Genomic DNA, 21,709 nt, shown 5'->3' with positions numbered 1-21,709 from the left:
GTTGAAGGCGATGCAGTGCTATGCACGATTTATCAAGCTGTGTGTCACACGTAACAGCTCTCCCTAAGGGAGAGCAGAAGTCGGGTTTCCAGTGTTCTGCAGTAGCTCTTTCAATGTGGAGGCACTGTCTGAGTACTCCTGGCCCTTCAATTTGGCCCACAGTAAAAATAACAGTGAGCGACATTAGGCGGTCGAGATGGCCAGGCAATTACACTGCCTCTGCTGATTGTCCTCTCCTCACCGAACACGCCGTGCACTTGTACAAGGTTATCAAGGTGGCGTGTGCTGTTGTTGTATCCTTCCTCTTCTGTGAGTTGATCCACTTATGGATTAAACAGAATGTAGACATACCGATTAGCATTAACAGTTTGTTGAAAGAATCGTGTTACGATGGGGATTGGTTCAAAGGGCTCTGAGCACTAAGGGACCTAACATCTGTTGTCATCAGTCCCCTAGAACTTAGAACTACTTAAACCTAACTAACCTAAGGACATCACACACATCCATGCCCGAGGCAGCATTCGAACCTGCGATCGTAGCGGTCGCGCGGTTCCAGACTGCAGCGCCTAGAACCGTTCGGCCAACCAGGCCGGCTACGACGCGGACACCAGACACCAATCTTGAGATTATGCCACTGCTCTTCAAAGTACTAACGGGCATTTTCTGATGCATAGCGACGCGTATTCTGTGAGTTCACGTACGCTTACAGTCTGAACAACGCTTCATGTGATGAAATGAACTGAGGACCCAGAAAGTCTTTGTTATACTTCACTCAGAAGCCACTGGCAGAAATCAACCTACGTAAGTTGGTCTCGACGTCTTAACTCACGCACACCAGTAAATTTTTGAGGATACAGATGCGTGTCCTTTCCATAAGATTTCGACACGACGATCATCTACTTGCCAGTTTTACAGATTTCGTCGGACTTTGTTGCAGGCTTTCCTTCACTCGAGCAACGTTTTCTCTTGTACGAACTCTTTTAGGATAGTTACGGTTTTCATTCTCTACAGAATTCGTTTCTTTGCTACTAGGTTTTGGACTGCGGACCTTGCTGGAGGGCTTGTCAAAAGACTTTCGGTCTTAAACTCTCGCGAAAATACACTCATGCTCATAAATTAAGGATAATGTTGATACATGGTGAAACAACACCCTGGTAGGCGGTTTGCGGGTTTAAATCACCTCAGGGTATGACTATGCGGTGCATTTGACCTGCGGTCGTCGTACGGTGGAGCTACTAGCAGTCCACATACGGAGAGGTGTGTTGGTGCATGTCAGAGTACGGTGCAGCGAGTAAGTGTGCAGACGTTTTCAGATGTGCTAATGGTGAATTTGTGTTGAAAAGGGCTCAGAGAACACATATTGATGACGTTGTGAGGGGTAGAATACTAGGGTGACTGGAGGCTGGTCAAACACAGCAGGTCGTAGCACGGGCCCTCCGAGTGCCACAAAGTGTGATCTCAAGCGTCTTCTAGCAGACAGGAAACGTGTCCAGGCGCTACAGTACGGCACGTCCACAGTGTACGACACCACAAGAAGACCAATGTCTCACCATCAGTGCACGCAGGCGGCCACGGAGTACTGCAGGTACGCCGGCCGGTGTGGGCGAGCGGTTCTATGCGCTACAGTCTGGAAACGCGCGACCGCTACGGCCGCAGGTTCGAATGCTGCCTCGGGCATGGATATGTGTAATGTCCTTAGGTTAGTTAGGTTTAAGTAGTTCTAAGTTCTAGGGGACTGATGACCGCAGATGTTAAGTCCCATAGTGCTCAGAGTCATTTGAACCATTTAGTACTGCAGGTAGCCTTGCTCGGGTCCTTACCGCAGGCACTGGAATAGTTGTCTCCAGACAGACAGTCTACAGACGACTGAACAGTCATGGTTTACTTGCCGGAGACCTGCAAGATGCATTTCACTGACCCCTGCTCACAGGAGAGCCCGTAAAGCCTGGTTTCAAGAACACAGTACATGGTCATTGGAACAGTGGTCCCAGGTTATGTTCACGGACGAGTTCAGGTATAGTCTGAACAGTGATTCTCGCCGGGTTTTCATCTGGTGTGAACCAGGAGCCAGATACCAACCCCTTAATGTCCTTGAAAGGGACCTGTATGGAGGTCGTGGTTTGATGGTGTGGTTCGGGATTATAGTTGGTGCATGTACATTCCTGGATGTCTTTGACAGAGGAACTGTTACAGGTCAGGAGTATCGGGACGTCATTTTGCACCAGTATGTCCGCTTTTTCAGGGGTGCAATCGGTTCCACCTTCCTCCTCATGGATGATAACGCACGGCCCCCTCTTTGCTGCCATCGTGGAAGAGCACCTCGAAACAGAACATATCGAGCACATCTGGGATGCTCTCCTTCGACGTATCGCTGCACGTCTTCAAACCCCTAGGACACTTCAGGAGCTCCGACAGGCAGTGGTCCATGAATGGGAGGCTACACACCCCAGCAGCTGCTCGACCACCTGATCCAGAGTATGCCAACCTGTCGTGCGGTCTGTGTACGTGTGCATGGTGGTCATATCCCATACTGATGTGGGGGTACACACGCAGGAAACAGTGGCGTTTTGTAGCACATGTGTTTCAGAACGGTTTTCTCAATTTATCACGAATACATGTAGACTTACAGATCTGTGTCGTGTGTGTTCCCTACGTTCCTAAGCTATTAGCGCCAGCTTTGTGTAGTGCCACGTTGTGTGGCACTACGTTCTGCAATTATCCTTAATTTATGAGCATGAGTGTAGTTTCGCACAGGTTTCACAAGAATTGTGCTTCGTTTAACACGACAATGAACACGCGCTGTCTGCTGCTCTCACCCACTCAAACGTAATGACACAGCGAAGTACTAGACAGCATGCGGGAGGTGTGCATGCGCAGACACTTGAAAGGAACCGATTGGTGCAACTAAAATGCTATTTCCAACATTTTCTGTTGGGGGAACTTCACCTGTTCCTCCTTAACAAGGGTCAATTCCGCATCAGTCTTAAATTTTTTTCGGCCCAGTTTTAATTTGTCTATCCTGTATAAGCGAATAAACATCCGAGAAACACTAATTTAGCCCTTAGCCTTTTTGAGACACCTTCTACATCAGAGGGCCAGAGATGAGCAGTGTAGCGTCATTATCCATACACATTATAAATATTTGTGTGTATGTTTGCATATTTATATCTAGTATATTTGTATGTATTTGTGTGTGTGTGTGTGTGTGTGTGTGTGTGTGTGTGTGTGTGTGTGTGTGTTTTCCACATCTCCTCCTAAACCACTGGAGCGATTTCAACCAAACGTGGTACACATACCTTTACTGCCAGTCAAAAATCGCTGTGGGGTAAAAACTACCTACCTAACACAGTTCACGAGACATGTCGTCATAAACACTGAAATGTGTGAAAAACTGCCGCAACATTTATTGTTTACTAATAACACTCTCGTACAGCCGAGTCATATTAAGGAAATCCCTGTCACGTGGCAGCGTTTTTGACAGCTTTCAAATGCGAAGAATAAACGGGTGTAGGCCAAAACGGTTGCCGCCTATAGAGCAATGAAGAGGCGTTGCCGTAGAGACGTTTACAAAATCGCGTTGCTGGCACGGGAAGCAGCTGTCCCAGCGTGCAGAAATTGTCCAGGATCATATTTCTTAATTTTGATACTGTACTTATACATTTCTACATTACGCTTATTTCTTTGTACGATTCTTTCACAATTCAAAGGTGTTTTGTGAACACATGAAATGAAGTTTTTCCGATACTTCACTACTGTTTCCGTTTCTAACGGAAAATTGGCAGAATGACTATCCGTGCAATACCGGGTTTGTCAGCTAGTGTTTCACTAAAGCAACGAAACTTGTGGAGCATAGCAAAGCACTTCTTCCGCATGAGACAGCTAACAGCGCAAAGCGATTTACTGCTGAACGAACAATTAGCTACAGTAGTAGAAACTAGTAAAATCATATGGCATTTATTCGTAGGGGGAGTTCTGAGTGGCGGAAAACATATAAAGTTTTTCTCACGCGAGGCACACTGGACCCCCTCCTGCCAAAAGCAGATGTGTCTAAGTGTAAATGTTTCGTTTAGGTGGTTGACCCGGTGACTGAACTCGGAACCCGTTGGTTAACAAGATAAAGTGATAAGCTAAATCTGAATCTAATCACTTCGTCAGATTGACGACTTCTGATCCACCAGCCATCCATAGCGTGGTTATCGTCTATACTTGTCTTCTCAAATACTGCAAGGGTGCCCCTTCTCAGGAACCTAGAAATTAAAGCACCATTATACTTAGAATAAAATTTACACGTCACTCTTTAGTTTTTTTGTATGTATCTACAGCTACATAATTACTCTGCAACTCACACTCAACCACATTCAAGCTATTTCTCTACCGTTCCATTCTCGAACAGCGCACGCGAAAACGAACAGTTAAATCTGTCAGTGCGAAATCTGTTTTCTCATCATCATCACCATCATCATCATCGCTCTCTATTTATGTGGGCACCAACAAAATATTTTCACATTCTGCGGACAAAGTTGTGGTTTGAAATTTGATGAGAAAACCCTGCCGCAACGAAAAACTCCTTTGTTTTAACGATTGCCACCTCAATACACGTGTCACTCTCTTCCGTATTTGGGGATGATACAGAACAAGCTGCCTGCCCGCCGTCAGTCATATTTTATGGGAATTCCACACCGCACAGCAATACTCCAGAAGAGAGCGGACAGGCATAGTGTAAGAAGCCTCTCTGGTAGACCTGTTGCACTTTCTAAGTGTCCTGACAATAAACCGCAGTCTTTGGTTTGCTTTCCCCAAAACATTATTTGTGCAATCGTTCCAGTTTAAGCTATTCATAATTGTATTCAATAAGTATTTAGCTTAATTCTCTGCCTTTAGATTTGTGAGATTTATTGTGTAACCGAAATTTAACGTATTTCTTTTAGTATTCACGTGAACGACTCGACATTTTTCGTTATTGTGAGTCAATTTCCACTTTTCCCATCACACAGGTATCTTGTCCAAATCATTTTGCATTTGGTTTTGCTCATCTGGTAACTTTACTAGACGGCAAGTGACAGCATCATCTGAAAACAATCGAAGATAGCTACTCAGATTGTCTCAAACCATTCACGTAGGTTGGAAACAACAGAGGATCTATAACACTTGGGAAACGCCAGATATTGCTTCTATTTTACTCGACGACATTCCGTCATTTACTACGAACAGTGATCTTTCTGATTGAGACGATACTCTGAAAGGGCACGGCTGATTTCCTTCCCAATCCTTCCATAACCCGAGCTCACGCTCCGTCTCTAATGACCTCGTTGTCGACGGGACGTTAAACACTAACCACCACCACCACCACCAGATACTCCATAGGCACGCAATTTGATTAGAAGTCGCTTGAGAGGAGTGGTGTCAAAAGCTTTCTGGAAATCTAAAAATAAGGTATAACTTTACCAATCCCAGTGCATAGCACTCATTACTTCTTAAGAATGAAGTGTGTTTAACAAGAACTATATTTCCTTAATCAGTGTTGGCTGTTTGTCAATAAACCGTTTTCTTCGAAGTAATTCGCAATGTTCGAATACAATAAACGTTCCAAAATTCTACTGAAATCGACGTTAGTGACATGGTTCTCTAATTTGGCGAATTACTCCTATTTGCTTTCTTGGATACTGTAACAGCAGCTGTGTTTTCAGAACGAATTTGGAATTGGGTTACGCCTGTTTACATAAAGCACAAAATCTTCTTATGTCACCTTTTTGCCCAAACAAGTTTAGATTTCTGTCAACATCAGTAGGGTCATATTTTATTGAGGCCTTAATCTCTAGCCTGTTAGATTTGCAGAAGCTCCGTTAATTAGTCAGATAACTTGTCATAATTGTATCGTCGTTCTTGTCATTGTAACACATTCAAGTTGTATTGATGGAAGTGCAGAACCACTGCACATTTTATTTTTAGTCAAAAGGAAGGAGGATTAGGATGTAAGGTCCCTTTGACATATAATAGTTCAAATGGCTCTAAGTAGTATGGGGCTTAACATCTGAGGTCATTAGCCTCCTCGACTTAGAACTATTTAAACCTAACTAACCTGAGGACATCACACACATCCATGCCCGAGACAGGATTCAAGCCTGCGACCGTAGCAGCAGCGCGGTTCCGGACAAGCGCCTAGCACCGCTCGGCCACAGCGGCCTGCGACATTTATAGTCAACACCTCTCACAAGTTCAATCACTGCTCATCCCAAAAATGAAACACTATGTTTCACAGTTTCAAAATTGTAGCTCCTAATCTTCTCATAACGAGGCCACACATTTCTAGAGCCTGCGCTAACTCAAGGCCAAAAGAACCGATATGAGAACCTAATTACACTTGACGATGGTTCCGCAGGGCTCAAAAAGCATCGTGTGATGTAATATAACACAAGTATTTGTGACTGAATGGGGAGGTAACCACAGTTATTACCGTATATAGAATACCGTCATTCACGCACCTGCTAACTATCACCGCGCGAGGTGGCGCAGTGGTTAACACATTGGACTCGCATTCGGGAGGACGACGGTTCAATACCGCCTCCGGCCATTCTGATGTAACTTGCGCAGTGTGTTACATAACGTGATTTCCCTAAATCGCTCCAGGCAAATGCCGGGATGGTTCCTTTGAAAGGGCACGGCCGACTTCCTTCCCCTTCCTTTCATAATCCGATGAGATCAACCGATGCTAACTATCGATAAAATTAGACTAATATATTTCACTATCGAACTGCCAACTTTTTATGATACTTTGTAGACTAATCGTTGACGTGTCAAGTATCGCTTGGTCTGAAGGCAACACATGTCACGTACTTGTCCCGCGACTGCTGCGGCCTGCCTTGCACTACTCACGTGGACTCCACGCGGACTCTCTGGCGGCGCTGCCCGCGTAGTCGGTTCGCCGTCCGCGGCTGGTGCGCAACTGGCCACCATTGGCAGAAGGCGGCCAGCTTTCCTCCGCTAATTACGCCCCCGCTAGTTCCAGGACATGGGCGCGTCACGCTCTGTGCGGCAGGCCGGTAAGGAACGCGATACACTGCGATGGACAAGCTGCGTAGAAAACGAGCTCGTTTTAGCTGCCCTCTCCTCGGCTTCCATCTCAGACTGGCAGGAAACGTTATGTAACACACTGCGCAAGTTACATCACAGATAATCATCGCGTTTCCAACCGCTAATTAATGTGAATGTCCAGCTGTCAGTATGAAGATGGGTCGTGTATAACGGTCAAATGTTGTTACTAGGAGCGGCGTGCGGCACGATTGTGGTCACAACATTCGAGCAGTTGCATAATTCCGAAAATATAGCCTGACTTAGCCCGATAATGTTGTCCAGTTACTTTACTGACTACACGAAATGCATCCACGTGTACAGCAACAGTGCCGATAACGTTTGCGGCAGTATATTTCCCGGGCAGAACAGTTTACACGAATCACAAAATGGTTCAAGTGGCTCTGAGCACTATGGGACTATAACATCTGAGGTCATCAGTCCCCTAGAACTCAGAACTACTTAAACCTAACTACACTAAGGACATCACACACACCCATGCCCGAGGTAGGATTTGAACCTGCGACCGTAGCGATCGCGCGGTTCCAGAGTGAAGCGCCTAGAACCGCTCGGCTACACCGGCCGGCACGAATCACAGTACGGCCGCTAACTGGACGAAAGCGAGATATTATAGTGGAAGCGAGTGCGTATCTCCTACATTTGCATTCCACAAGGAAAAACAGTAGCAAGTAAAAGAAGGATCGGGCTTTGTGGAAGTGTTCTTTTTTACGTAAGTGAACTGCTTCCGAAGCTTTAACTCGTGAACTGGTTTTGGATACAACCCCTTTTCCATCTGCATCTACATGACTACTCTCCAATCCACAATTAAGTGCCTGGCAGAGGGTTCACCGAATGACCTTCAGATTACTTCTCTACCGATCCACTCTCGAAAAGTGATTGAAAAAAAAAGACTCGAATTTTTCCGTATGAGCTGTGATTTCTCTTATTATGAAAATCATTTCTTCCTCTGTAGGTTGGCGTCGCCAGCCGTTATGGCTGAGCGGTTCTAGGCGCTTCAGTCTGGAACCGCGTGGCCGCTGCGGTCGCAGGTCCGAATCCTGCCTCGGGCATGGATGTGTGTGATGTCCTTAGGTTAGTTAGATTTAAGTAGTTCTAAGTTCTACGGGACAGATAACCTCAGATGTATAGTCCCATAGTGCTCAGAGCCATTTGAACCATTAGGTTGGCGTCAATAAAATATTGTCGATAGAGTGGAGAAAATTGGTGATTGAAATTTCGTGAAAATACCTCGCGGCATCGAAAAAGCCTTTATTATGACTGCCATCCCAATTTGCGTCATATCTGTGGCACACTCTACCCTATTTCACAATAATACAAAACGACCTGCTCTTCCTTGAACTTTTTCCGATGTTCTCCGTCAAGACGGTAAATTGCAGTATCATATGCGAACAGCCAAAGAGGGCTGCTCAAATTGCCTCGTAAATCGTTTATATTAATTCAGAACAGCAGAGTGCCTATAAAACTTCATTGGGGAACACCAAATATCACTTCTGTTTTACTCAGTGACTTTCCGTGGGTTACTACTAACTGTGACCTTTCTGACAAGATATCAGGAATCCAGTCACACAAATAAGACGATACTCAATAGGCATCCAGTTTGATTATAAATCTCTTGTGAGGAACGATGTCAGAAGATTTCTGAAAATTTAGAAATATGGAATCAATTTAAAGATCTCCTGTCGGTAGCACTCATCACTTCGTCCGCTTCGCAACGACATTCCGAATCCGTGCTGACTGTGTGTCAGTAGACCGTTTTATTCGAGGAAATTCATAATACTGAGACGCAATTTTGAATAAACCAGAATAGCAATTTCTTCGAGATTTCATAAGACCAATGCTGACATGAGATACTGCATATCAGTGCAAACAGACTGAAGATCACCAATCAGTTTTTCACTGCTGGTGATACACACAGAAATTTTATGTATTTCTTCAAAATGCACTTTTCATCTGTATGCCTCTTGGTATCTGACATCTGCAAGGCCATGGTGTACAGAGTAGATCAATTCACTACGATAAGTCTGAAATGACAGCGAAATCTTTACATTACTATTTTACTGTTGTTCACCAATACTGTGAAAAACTACAGAGGGTATAGCCATGTTGTGGCTCGTGTTGGTGCCGTTAGTAGTTTGGCATCGTGTAATATGGATAGTGGCGTCTCGTTTTCTTCTTGTATTTACTGGCGCCACTACGTTTGCTAGTGTTGTCTGTCCGCGAGTGGCAGCAGCAGCTATTATCGATATCTGGTACCGTGGTACTATATTTGGAAGGATGTCAAGTGTTTTCTGGGTCGAATGTGTCGGGAGTTCTGTTGGGACGGAGCAGCAGTCGGGTCCGGGTGCGCGAGGACATGCCGCTGGCGGGACGCAGGCACTGCCGGATCGAGGGGCTGTAGTTGCGAGGGGGACAACCTCCTTGTTCACTGGACCCACGACGTTTCAGTTGAGTGAACATTAACCCAGCAGTGAAACCTCCACTATTTTGAAATCACGCCATTTGTTCGTACGTTGCTGCTCGCAGGGTCGCTGAGACCAAGAGCAACGAGTGAAGTGCAAATACTCTTCTCGGGTTTGCCGCCGAATTGTATTGTGTAACTCGCACAATATTTCGTCGATGCAACTGCTCGACATCATCAGGTGGTGGTAGCTGCTGTTATCACTGCTGCAAGGTGCTACTGATGATAATCGCACGGCGGCGACGGAATTTATCATGCCGGGAGCAGGCAATACGCGTGCGCGGGAAGATGCTCGTAGTTGGAGGAAAGCGGCGCTCCTGGTGCCCCCAACATTCAGTTCACCATGGAAGAGGAAAAGGATGGCACCTTACCATTCCTCGATGTTTTAGTCAGGAGAAAAGCGGATGGTACACTGGGACACAGCGTCTACCGCAAATCAACTCATACGGAGCTATATTTGCAGGCGACAAGTTGCCATCACACTGCGCAACGCGGTAGTGTCCTACGCTCTTTGGTGCATAGAGCACATGTAGTCTCAGATGCCGACAGTTTACCTGGTGTGCTACAACACCTGAGAACGGTATTCCAACAGAATGGCTATTCCAATAGGCAGGTACGCCATGCATTCCGTTCCAAGCAAATTCGAAGCAGGGATGTAAACGAAGATGAGGAGGCACCCACTGCAACAGCGTTCTTGCCCTATTTTGGCGGCATGTCTTCGAGAATAGAAAGAATCCTCAAAAAGCACGATATCAAGTGTGTATTTCGGCCAACAGCAAAATTGATGAATTTATTGTGCTCGGTCAAAGACGATCTTGACCTTAGGAAACGTGGTGTGTATAAAATCCCATGCCAATGTGGAAAATCTTACATTGGACAGACATGCCGAACCGTGCAAGAACGTTGCGTCGAACACCATCGTCACACACGCCTGGGGCAACCTGATAAATCAGCGGTAGCGGAGCATTGCCTGGACACGGGACATCGTATGCTGTACGAACAGACGGAAATTTTATCCCCAGCGTCATCTTTCTGGGACTGTGTTGTTAAGGAGGCCATACATATCCGTACAGCTGACAATCTTATCAACAGGGATGCAGGGTTCCAGCTAAGCGCCGCCTGGAATCCAGCACTGGCTGCCATTAAATCGAAAAAAAAGGGAAACAAGAACTTCCGATCCGTCAAGTGACGAAACGCGCAACTGAGGTTTAGTTCGGACTTTAACCACAGGAGCGTCCGGCAGCACAGTCATTGCCCACAGCGCACGCGCGGATGGCCTTTCTGCGGCCCCCAGCAGGGGGCACCAGGAGCGCCGCTTTCCTCCAACTACGAGCGTCTTCCCGCGCACGCGTATTGCCTGCTCCCGGCATAAATTCCGTCGCCGCCGTGCGATTATCATCAGTAGCACCTTGCAGCAGTGATAACAGCAGCTACCACCACCTGATGATGTCGAGCAGTTGCATCGACGAAATATTGTGCGAGTTACACAATACAATCCGGCGGCAAACCCGAGAAGAGTATTTGCAGCAGATACGTCGGGAAAGTATGAAAAGTCACAACGAGTGAAGTGTTGCCGAAATCAATTAGCTGTCCTCCACCTTTATTATTAATCATTGAACTCCTTGTGTTTATTGATGAAGTTCAACCAGCGGTATTTTTCTGCCTAGGGGCCGCTAACGCCCCAGTTACCTGCCCTGGAGGTTAGAGTATTTTCGCGGCAGTGTATCTTTCCTCGTCTTGCCACTGCTGTCCAGTAAGGCGTGTAATTCGACAGCCTCCTTTATTGTGGTTCGGATATTTTGTTCTACCTTGGTCGTTGCTTCTGCTTCCGGATGTTCTAAACACCAGATTCTGAAGACGCAGTGCTGTCCGCCGGTTCCGCCTTGCCTAGGTTATTCCATCGTTTGGTTGGTTACCAGATGTTAGGTATATTTTGTAAGAGTGCTGGTCTGCGTTTAAACTGTCACTAGTCTGAGTTGCCATACGGTTAAGTGAATACAGCTCTCGGCTGCCTGTCTCATTGTGTAAGAGGTCCATAATTAATGAGTTTGTTGCTAGCGCACTCAATCTGATGTAATTTCGGTGATGGACCTCTTACAATTGGTTACGAAAATTGAGCGACTTTCCAAGGCTGATCCTTGGAGCACTGTCTGAGGCCCACTTCTCTCTTGGTTTGATCAGATTGTGATGATTTTGTTTTAATTTAATTTTGAGTTATTACTATTGGGGTCTTCAGCCGACAACTAATTTGAATTTCTGGTCAATAATGCCTTCAGCCATGAATGCAATTTGGCTAAAGAATTTTTAATTAGATATTGTCTCTTAATAGTGAAATTTAGCTGATTGTGTTTTTTTAATGCTTTTAGTATGTTTGGAGAAGTTTGACTGTTTTTAAGAATTTGCTATCCGGGGCTTCAGTCGTTAAATTGTATTTTGAGTTATTACTATTGGGGCCTTCAGCCGACAAATAATTCGAATTTCTGGTCAATAAGGTCTTCAGCCATGAGCGCAATTTGCATAAGATTTTTTTATGAGGCGTTGTGTTTTAATAGCCAAATCTGATAATTGTTTCTTTTTGCAATTGGTTCCAAATTAAGTGTACGTGACTTTAAAAAAAACTGAGCAATCAACGGTAACTGACTAAGGCCCTGTCCACACCGAATTCTGCCCTTCCCTAAGAACCACGTCTCAGAGGGGCCGTGCGGACGATGCCTCTGCACGATGTCAGGTATCGTGCTCGTGGTGCTAAGGAAACATGATTATTCAGTGAACCGTTAATTGTGACAATTTTAAAAACGGTGGTGCACTGTTGGCCGTAGTTGCGTCCTGCCCTGATAACGGACAGATTCTCGGTATCGGATCCTGCGCCAGTCCTTGCGCCTGAGTCCTAGCGAGGGGGTATACTCGATTCCCCTCCGTGCCTCTTCTTCCCTGGACCACTCCAGCCGCAGAGTGATGTAGGAGTCAGGCGTTGAACCCAGTACTGCCGGCCTGGTAGGCCCCTCGCCTGAAGGCGCTTAGGCTCTACCGGACGGTGGCCCACCAGGAACCCTGGTCGTCGTCTTCCGTCCCACACTCACAGACTACACCACCTGGCACTGCACTGCTGCTGGTAGTCCATCAGCTCTCCCATCGCTAGTGGTTGGGGTGACACAGCGTGAAATTCGTCAGTGGAGCTCAGCTCTGTGGCACTCCACGGCTGGCTGGTTGTGCTCTGGTGGGTCTGAGACAAGACTTACTGAAACAACATGGTCATGGAACGGAATGTCGTCGACATGGACTCCTTCGTTACCACTGACTTGAACCGTTCTCCTCCACTTGGAGCTCTCTGTTCTGTGAAGTGCGGTTTACTAGCGACGACCATATGTGGCCTCGTTATTCTGCTACCCTTGCTTTAATTCTCTCTTAGCAGCTAGTTAAATTGGTCTATGAGTGTTTTCTCTAGCCGTGTCTATTGCTTGTTCCGGCATCCCGCCGAGCGAACGAGCATACGTGTTATTTTGCTTAGTCGCTGTCCTTTTCTGTTTTCTCGCTGCGTGTGCTCTATCTCACTCAGCTACTGCAGAATTACAGACTGTGCTGCCCGTCTGTCTTGCATCACCGTTCTTCCTGGTCCGCCGCTAATCGTGGCGTAATCATGCTATCTTACGTCAAGGTAGTTGAACTCTGTTACAAATTTTATAACATGGAACCGTATTACTCTGTGCCGTAACAGAACTATGAGCTTCATAAATGTGATACTATGACCAGAGTTAAGAGATGTGAAAAATATTATATAAAACAACTATAATTTTTTTTAAATTATAGTTGGCGAGTAGCTGGCGACGAACTGGGAAACACAAGCCATAAGGCTTCAAAAAGATTTACGAGTCTTAACAGCTACGTAGAATACAATTATGACGCGCTGCTACAGATCTACTTCGACATAGTGGCGCGAATGTCCGCTTTCAGACTGCGGTATTTGTATGTGTTACGTTCTATGTTCCATAAGCTAGGTTGTAAATGCACTTATCACATTTATGAAATCCATGGTTCTCTCGTTTACTCACTTCCGCACATCTGTATACAGCAAACAAATCGCGTTTATCTTCGTTCGCGTGCCATCTTCCGAATTGAAGCGGAGTGATATCGTTTCACAGCTCGGATTACGCGACTTGCCAACTGCAGTGATGTGGGCGTGAGAAAGAGGAAGCAACGCGAATAGTGAGAAGGAAGCACATACAGACAAGGACAGAGACGTATATGTCCCGGTCATACGAAATATCCTCCAAACTTTGTGGACAACACTGGCAACGCCTCTCCTATACCTCGACAAGTACCTACCACAATCTGCTCCACTAGCAATATTTATTGGCCATTCTCATTATTGATTTTTATTGTAGCCACATGTCAGCAGCGTTGACGGTAACACATTACTACAAAATACTGGCCGCGTACTCGCACCTTTACATAAAGGTGTATAATAAACAACCATCACATCGCAAGTTAACCGATATTGAACGTGGGACGATAATCGGTACAAGAGGCATGGTTCATAGCGTATCGGTGATTACACAATAGTTTGGGTTTCCAGGGTCAACTGAGTCTAGCTTGATCTTCAGTATTACAGTAACAATATTTTCACACTCGTAAACTGCGGCACTTTTCGACCACGAGCGTCTGACGAACGAACGTCACGGAGCCTCCATAGAGTCATACGGGTGATAGTGTACCGTAAGCCAGATCGACACCTCTTCCAATGTGGAACGTCAGAAACCCTTACAGCGTACGTGAGATTCATTTCTCTCGGTAAACTTTTCCTTGTACTATATATTACCATTTAGTAAGAATCATCTGAAAATCTGACGATAGAAAACCCTTTCCTCTTACCAAAAAGAACGGTGTGCCGTTGGTGCTTATACGAATATCGACTAACTTACGATCGCGTCCAGAAATGACGTACGTAACTGAACGGTAAATGCGCTTTTATGATAGTGGAGGCAAAAATAAGGTGTCTTTTCAGTGATGCGATCGCAGTCTCTTTTTCACAGCGCTAGGAGGAAATGGCACTCATTGATGAGACAAAACATTATGGCATCTACTTAACAGTGTGTTGCTCCACCCTTGGAACACAATGCAACAACCACTCTGCGTGGCAAGAATTCGACAAAGACATTTGTAGTCACCGGATGTCTACGCAACAGATCACGCAATTCTCGTGACTTAAGTGCGGGGTGTTTTGGGGCGCGGAGCTGGCGTCCAAATGCTTCTCACACGTTTTCCATCGGCGTCAGACCAGGCGAATTTTCAGGTGAATTTCGTTGTCAAGACACCAACGTGAGTTCAGTAGCATGCTCCTCAAATTACTGTTATTCTACTGGAAGATGTCATCGACATCAGGAAATATATAAAGCGTGAAGGGGCGTAAGTCCTCCGCAATAACCCTCACGTAGTCCACAGCGGTCGCAGTGCCTTCGATCACTAGCGCACGTCCCTTGGATTCCCGTATGTCCCTCACAGCACAATACTGTCCCTACTGGTCTGAACATGTGGCACGTTGATGACGGGGCAGCAAAGTGGTGTAACAAGAAATGTAATTCATCCAGCCAGGATACACGTTTACACGCATTCACGGTTCTGTCTCGATGGTACTATGCCTACATCAATCGTAATACTATATATATGAAAATAGTAATTGTTCTCGAAAGAACAAATACCATTGATGACCGTGCAGCTTCTCTAGAATAAAGATGGCTGAGCAAATGTCTATTAGGTACATTACATATGTAGATTCTGGACAGCTCTGATTGTGTGTCTCACGGGCAGCGTGCAAGGGATAAGTCCCTGCAGTCGCACTATTCATCTGTGTCCTCGGTGGCTCAGGTGGATAGAGCGTCTGTCATGTAAGCAGGAGATCCCGGGTTCGAGTCGCGGTCGGGCCACACATTTTCAGCTGTTCCCATGAGGTATATCAACAACACCTGTCGGCAGCTGAGGGTTTCAATTAATTATCATTTAATCGTAAAACTCGTTGAGACAACAATGGAACACGTATGGGGGCGTCTGCTTCTTCTTCTTCTGTGGGGCTGCAGTCCAGGATGAAACTTGGCGTTTCCAACGAGCCACATTTCAACAATGTGTGCCAAACAGTGTGCTCCGAAATACTTGTGCCTGCACCAGCACTGAACTACACAATCAGATCTGCCGCGGATCGCCGCCTCTACTGCTTTACAGAGCGGAGAAGCCACAGATCTCCACGTTCTGTGATGAGGCATGGACGTTGAAGGCCTTGTCGCCTACTCGTGATTTAAGTGTTCGTCAACCACTTTCCAAGTGTGCCCACGAGGTTAGCACGTGAACAGCACGGTAACTTCATTATTTCCTAAATGTTCTTTCCCAATACCAGAACAAATGTTAAGTCGCTTGAGTTAGTGGATTTGCTCATTTGAGAGCTATATCGTCACGTCGCTAGAATGATTCCCCAATTCGTCTCTGCTCCGCATCAATTTCCTACATGCCGCCAATCAGCATTCAGTCTTCGGTGGGAAATGGTCATGGTGTTCTAACATTCATGGTGGTGTCTGTTTGTACTATATCGTGTCTCCCCACCACTTTCGCGCAACGACGCTCTGAGCGTGTTTTTTTAGGGAATTGACTAGTTTGAACATGGGACCTGTTGCTGGTAAGGAGACGCCAGACCACACATGACATGTAGAATTCAGAAGAGTTCAGTGAGACTAGCGATGATATAACCAAATACTTAATGATCTCAGCGTCAACTCCACTGCACTCCCTGTAAAAGAATCTTAATACTAACTAAATTTAGTGGAAGGGGTTCAAGGATTTCCTATTTTAGCTAGCTGGTAAAATAACGTCGAAAAAGCAGTTAAGTTTACCATTGGAAATTTTATTCTACTCACAAAACATTGTTTATAAATTGCAATATTGATAAAAGGAAATGCTTTAATACAGGATGGTAAAAACCAACTGCGTTCAACAAAAATGTGAACGAATATTCCCTGAATGGGTTTCCAAGTTCTACAATGGATCGAAGGATGACTTATGCCATATCACATCTATAATCTAGGTTTAAATTAAGTTTCACAAAAGAGAAAACTATCAAAATGGTCAACAGTGACCCTCAATTATCTTTAATTACTTATCTAACTTGTCGTAAATGACAGTGGCTGATGTGGCTTCTCAATAACTATATAACAGAAAAATTATTGCGTTTCAGATCTTTACTTCAAGTGGCAAATGTGAACACCATGAGCTTTAATTGACGATCGACACTTGTATTACGCAAAAAGGGGGTGTAACAGATGAGACTTCTGCAGTTCTGAGTGAAACTTTATGCGCTGTTATGCGGCATCGCGTGCGTTGATTACCTTGTCGGTGTTTAGGCAGCGGCGGGCAGCACAGCTCCGCTCACCTCGCCATCTCGGAAGCAACTCTCACTTCTCCTTACTACAATTTACCGAAGTTGGTTTAAAAAAACTATCTGGCTGTGTTTTCATCTGACCAATCAGGGTCTCAATGTTAACCTTAAGCTCCGCCTACAAAAATTCTGTCCATCCAATGAGAAACGTTATACTTTTCGTGGTGGGGCAATGTTTTTAAAGTTTGCAACGTAACAGAGACGCGAAAAAGTCTCACGCTAAAACTTGCAGCTGGTGTGGTCCTTTTAGCGTTATCGTAAGATCTATTCTGTTCTTCTGGAGGGCTCTATCTTTTGACATGGGCTTTGGGGTGGTCCTAACGTAACAGAGACGCGAAAAAGGCTCACAGTAAAACTTGCGGGTGGTGTGGCCCTTTTTGTGTTATCGTAAGATCTATACTGTTTTTCTGGAAGGCTCTAGCTTTCAACATGGGCTGGGGGGTGGTCCTTTTCGTAACAAAGACGCGAAAAAGTTTCACACTAAAACTTGTGGGTGGTGTCGTCCTAATGGTTAGCTGGCGACGTGGGTGTCCAGTCCGTCCCTTATCGTAGGGCCTTCTAGCTTAACACGCTTCTGCTCTCGGCTTCTGTTCTCGTTTCTCCCCTCAGAACTGCGTCTGTCTCACGGTGGGAAGGTATGACATGCATTTAGGCATTCTTGTGTTAGTCTGTGGTATTCCATTTGCTCACTCGTTACTCATATTACTTTGGTTAATTTAATGTCACGATTTATTCGGAGCTATGTGACATACTACTGGATTTGCTTATCATGTCAGGGTTTTCATGGAAGGTGTTGGATTTGCCTGACACCTTACAGTGTTTTGACATTATTTTGCTCCAAGTGGGATCTCTGTGCAGCTATCAGATTCCTGCGTACGCAGGAGTCATTTCCAGCAGAAAACCTTCGCTTTATGAGCTGATGGAACATTATGAACGACAGTGTGATAAATAATGGTGCAACCAATTCACTAAAGGTCCAAGCAATGAGCACGACGAAGATCTACAACTACATCAATACTTCGGAGTCCATCTGACCGTGTGTGGTGGAGGGCACTTTGGTACCACTAACTGATGCCCCCTTCCCTATTCCATTCACGAATAGCATCTGGGAAGAATGAATGACGGTAAGCCTCTGTACTAGGTCTAATTCCTCAAATTTCTCAGATTTTCTCAGTGTGGTCATTTCAAGTGAAGTATGTCGGAGGAAGTAATATGTTATCCGACTTTTCAATGAAAGAGAGAGATTTCAACAGTAAACCTCTCCTGTATGATTCATTATCCAGATTTGTGGGGCGTTTAGATGTGGGCTGCATGGCAACATGAGGGCCGGCAAACACTTCAAGATTCTGGCCGACCGCGTCTGATCACCACAAGGAAGGATCGCCATATTGTGAACCAAGCACGTCGTAACTCCTTCCATCTGCGAGCGCCACCTGAAAACAAGTAATAAACTCCACACAGTATAGCCGCGGCAGCGTGGGGTACCCGCGTGGTCTTGGGCGCCTTGCCACGGTCCGCGCAGCTCCCCTCGACGAAGGTTCGAGTCCTCCCTCGGGCATAGGTGTGTGTGTTGTCCTTAGCGTATGTTAGTTTAAATTAGATTAAGTATTGTGTATGCCTAGGGACCGATGACCTCAGCAGTTTGGTCGTATAGGAACTTACCACAAATTTCAAAAAAATTCCATACGGTATTTGGTGTAATGCCTCACCATTGGTCGGAACCGTACTATGGAATTACCGTCTTATGCCCAGTTTGACGTGAACAGCACAGCAGAAATGGCTGTGTTTGAGTAATGTAGTCACCAGGAAACTTGTACTGTTGGTGAGCGGCGTCGCGTTGTGTACAGCGATGAATCGTGTCTCTGCACTATCCCGAATGACTAACTTTGGTGAATATGCAGGCGACCTGGGGAAAGGCCTCATTCCTCGAATGTTTTGGAGAGTCAAAGTGGTGTTATTACTGGCGTCATAGTGTGGGGAGATATTGGTTATGACTTCAGGTCACGTATGGTAGTGACTGAGGGATATCTGATGGCACAGTAGTATGTGATTGACACCCTGCGTTCTCATGTGTTGCCTCTCATGCAACAGTATCGTGGCGCCATTTTGAACAGGAAACTGTTGGTTCACATATGATACATGTCTCTATGAAGTGATGTTGAGGTACTCACGTGACCAGCAAGATCCTCAAACATGTTCCCAATAGAACATGTGTGGGACAGGTCGCACGTCAACGCCATCGCATTGCCATTATTCAGGCTACCAAGAGGAAGTTGTGGGTCAGTTTGCCTCAAGGCAAGATATAATAGCTTAATGACACACTTCCAACCAAATCTGTTAATGCATCGAGGCGAGAAGCGGGTGCAATACCAAGCTGACAGGTGACTTCATACTGCCAGGTTCTTTGCAAATTTGATGCGATATGTGAAGATGTGATATGATGTGGCAAAGCACTGAAAGACCTAAGTCGAAACAAAACCCCGGAAGTAAGCAACATTCCATTAGAACTACTGATAGCCTTGGGAGAACCAGCCCTGACAGAACTCGACCGTCTAGTGAGCAAGATGGTGAGACAGGCGAAATACCCTCAGACTTCAAGAAGAGTATAATAATTCCAATCCCAAAGAAAGCAGGTTTTGATAGATGTGAAAATACGTCACCGCTGCAAGTACTAACACGATTTTTTTACAGACGAATGGAAAAACTGGTAGAAGCAATATTGACCCTACGAGTTATGTTAGAAGATAGATTAAGGAAAGGCAAACCTATGTTTCTAGCAATTGTAGACTTAGAGAAAGCTTTTGACAATGTTGACTGGAATACTCTCTTTCAAATTCTGAAGGTGGCAGGGGTAAAATACAGGGAGCGAAAGGCTATTTACAATTTGTATAGAAACCAGATGGCAGCTATAACAGTCGAGGGACATGAAAGCGAAGCAGTGGTTGCGAAGGGAGTGAGACAGGGTTGTAGCCTATCCCAGATGTCATTCAATCTGTATATTGAGCAAGCAGTAAAGGAAACGAAAGAAAAATTCGAAGTAGGAATTAAAATCCATGGAGAAGAGATAAAAACTTTGAGGTTCGCCGGTGACATTGTAATTGTGGCAGAGACAGCAAAGGACCTGGAAGAGCAGTTGAACGTAATGGACAGTGTCTTGAAAGGAGGATATAAGATGAACATTAACAAAAGCAAAACGAGGATAAAGGAATGTAGTCTAATTAAATCAGGTGGTGCTGAGGGAATTAGATGAGGAAGTGAGACACTTAAAGTAGTAAATGAGTTTTGCTATTTGGGGAGAAAAATAACTAATGATGGTCGAAGTAGAGAGGATATAAAATTTAGACTTGCAATGGCAAGGAAAGCGTTTCTGAAGAAGAGAAATTTGCTAACATCGAGTGTAAAGTTAAGTGTCAGGAAGTCGTTTCTGAACGTATTTTTGTGAAGTGGACGATAAATAGTTTAGACAAGAAGAGAATAGAAGCTTCCGAAACCTGGTGCTACAGAAGAATGCTGAAGATTAGATGTATAGATCACATAACTAATGAGGAGGTATTGAACAGAATTGGGGAGAAGAGAAATTTGTAGTACAACTTGAGTAGAAGAAGGGAGCGGTTGGTAGGACATGTTTTGAGGCATCAAGGGATCACCAATTTAGTATTGGAGGGCAGTGTAGAGGGTAAAAATCGTAGACTGAGACCAAGAGATGAATACACTAAGCAATTCTGAACGATGTAGGTTGCAGTAGGTACTGGGAGATGAAGAAGCTTGCACAGGATAGAGTAGCATGGAGAGCAGCATCAAACCAGTCTCTGGACAGAAGACTACAACAACAACAATAGTACTGGTGAGAAGTGTGGGTGGTAAAAATAGTAGAGGGAGACGAAGACATGGATAAAGTAAGCAAATTCATAAAGATGAAGGTTGCAGTAATTATTTGCAGATGAAGAGGCTCGCACAAGGTAGAGTAGCGCGGAGAGCTGCAACAAACCAGTCTTCAGAGTGAAGAGCATAACAACAACATTTTAATCACTGAAATACCATTACACACCGTCTCAGATCATGAAGTTTCACGTCGTTTTGTCCTGCTGTGTACTTTACTTTTTTGTGAGGCAGTGCAGTTGTGTAAGTATTGATTGGATCGTAATAAATGTCTCCAAATAGATGCGTGATGGTTTGCTGTTGGAGCTGGCACCTTAAGTGAGCCGGCCGCGGTGGTCTCACGGTTCTAGGCGCGCAGTCCGGAACCGTGCGACTGCTACGGTCGCAGGTTCGAATCCTGCCTCGGGCATGGATGTGTGTGATGTCCTTAGGCTAGTTAGGTTTAAGTAGTTCTACGTTCTAGGGGACTAATGACCACAGCAGTTCAGTCCCATAGTGCTCAGAGCCATTTGAACCTTAAGTGATATCAAAAGGAAGAGAAAAGAGAGAAGTGACAAAAAAAAAAAAAACAGCGGAACGTGCGTCGAAGTTTGTTCAAGTGAGTGAAAAACTAATAGTAATGTACTGCGTTATAGTTATCTTTTCAATTTGTAATAAGTTTCTATGGGACCAAACTGTTTAGGTCATCAGTCCACAGGCTTACACACTACTTAAAGTAACTTATGCTAAGAACAACACACACACACACAAACACACACACACACATATGCCCGAGAGAGGACTCGGACCTCCGACGTTGGGAGCCGCGCGAGCAAGTGCAAGGTGCCCGAGAGCGCGCGGCTCCGCACAGCCTTAGCAACACGAAG

This window comes from Schistocerca gregaria, chromosome 5 (assembly GCF_023897955.1).
Source record: "Schistocerca gregaria isolate iqSchGreg1 chromosome 5, iqSchGreg1.2, whole genome shotgun sequence".
Classification (NCBI taxonomy): Eukaryota; Metazoa; Arthropoda; class Insecta; order Orthoptera; family Acrididae; genus Schistocerca; species Schistocerca gregaria.
The sequence above is the reverse complement of the archived record's forward strand: the minus strand, read 5'-3'. Positions refer to the sequence as shown.